Raw genomic sequence first — 1,850 nt, forward strand, 5'->3', positions numbered from 1 at the left:
TTCGGGTCCCAACTAAACCATTTCTCAGTCCTTTTCAACAGCTCAAAACCAGAAATCAATTCAAAGCAAGCTAAATCCAACAACTGCCTCAGTGGCGTATCTCAAGGAAACCATTTCAAAATCAACTTAATATCAACCGTTTTAACTCATTTCCAAAGCTTTAAAGAAACGGTTCAATAACAAATCATTTGTCCAAAACCAAATCAATTAAAATAAACCAGGCTGAATTTAAAAGTACATTCGACTTTTCAAATCATTAAAATAATTAACTCAAATCAAATCAATCCTCAACGGATCAAACTCAGATTCAAATCTTTAAAGAATAAACTTCAAACATTACATTTCACAAGCCGCACAACAATTCAGCCAAACCAACATCCATAATCATTCGAGTCAATCAAATAATACATAAGGCAGATACAATCACCAAATACACAATATCTCACATCAGTATCCATATGTAATAATTCCGATACATAAAACACAATTTTTTTTGGAAAGCGCCCCTACCTCAAAACGCAAATTCCATAACCCAAACGCGTCACATAATCCTTTTCGCCTCGACCCGAGATAAACAATCAAAATCCCGGCAGCCAAAACCTCGGTTCCAAGCCACTTTCGCAACAGTCTCAACACTCTAATCGCAACATACAACAACTGAAACTCAATCTTATAGCGATTAACGCCGCAAAACCTCAGCGTATGATAACAGAATAGTAACTAGAGAGCTTTCAAATAAAAAAATGCTTACTGAACGAAGAAGGAACGGCTGAACCGGAACAGCGGCGATCACCGAACCGGTTTGGCGGTAATCCGGCAGCCACCTCAAGCGGCAGCGGCGACCGGACTCCGGCGATGAAGACTGAAACCCACATACAGAAACAGTAAGGCTTCCAGAATCTTAAACGAACGAAAACCGAATCCAAAACCCTTACCGGCCAACTTTTCCGGCGACGGCAGCAGGGTCTCGATTGGCAAAAGCTGAGTCCAGAGCTCCGACGGTGCTTCCAGAGGTCACAGAACCTTTCCCGGCGGTCGGAATCACGGAGATACAGCTCTCTTCTCCGGTAGCAACACCTGCGGCGGCCTGAATCCCTCTGCCGGCGGCGGTTTAGGCTTACCATTATTAGCAGCAGCGAGCTAAGTTGGTGGCAGCGTCTTCTCCCCACCTGCGGCAACCCTTGGCGGCGACGCACAGAACTCCTTTAGCGGCAACGAGGGTGGAGCTTCTCCTCAGCCCGTGGCTCGCAGCTCACGTTTCCCCTCTCAACGGCGCTCTTCCATTCGCGCCTCCAACGGCACCGGCGAAGGCAGCTTCTGTGGCAATGGCAAGGAAGCTCACGACGGTGACCGGCGACGTCAGACCCTAGCACTGGCGGCGGCACATCGCGAACCCTCCCCGCAAGGCCTTCCCGTCACTCTCTTCGCGATTAGCAATGGCAAATGACGAGTTTCGACGGCGACGCGTGGCACGATGGCGGCGGCGCCGTGGCATCGACAAAGCACGGCGAACTGGAGAGCGAACAGCGGCGGCTCTGCACAGCGCGGCAGCAGTGAGCTCTCTCTCTCTCTCCCCCTGACCGGCGCACTCTCCCCTCTCTCCGTTTTCTGCTTCTGTTTCCTTTTCTCTTAGGAAACTGTTGGGTTGCAGGTTCGCTGAAGGGAAGAAGAAAGGGGTGGCGGCTGCTATGCTTAGGAATTAGGGTTTCATTTTTGAAACTTAGGGTTAGGGGCAATATAGTAATTTCACATAAAAGTATGGATAATATGGTAATTGAAACCCAAATTAAATCCAACACTAACCATATATAGGAAAATACTATTTGCTCATCAACTTTACAAGTTATTTT

At 47.5% G+C, this 1,850-nt stretch overlaps 1 long non-coding RNA gene across 1 annotated transcript in view; it reads right to left on the minus strand.

Moving 5' to 3' along the window:
- Window positions 1–1,563, minus strand: part of LOC107462487 (uncharacterized) — a 7,811-nt gene extending 6,248 nt beyond the window's left edge. The window contains exon 1 of the long non-coding RNA XR_002366807.2: window positions 1,170–1,563. This is a non-coding gene — a long non-coding RNA (uncharacterized LOC107462487). The remainder of the gene's footprint in view (window positions 1–1,169) is intronic.
- Between the last annotated feature and the right edge of the window lie 287 nt (window positions 1,564–1,850).

This window comes from Arachis duranensis, chromosome 8 (assembly GCF_000817695.3).
Source record: "Arachis duranensis cultivar V14167 chromosome 8, aradu.V14167.gnm2.J7QH, whole genome shotgun sequence".
Classification (NCBI taxonomy): domain Eukaryota; kingdom Viridiplantae; phylum Streptophyta; class Magnoliopsida; order Fabales; family Fabaceae; genus Arachis; species Arachis duranensis.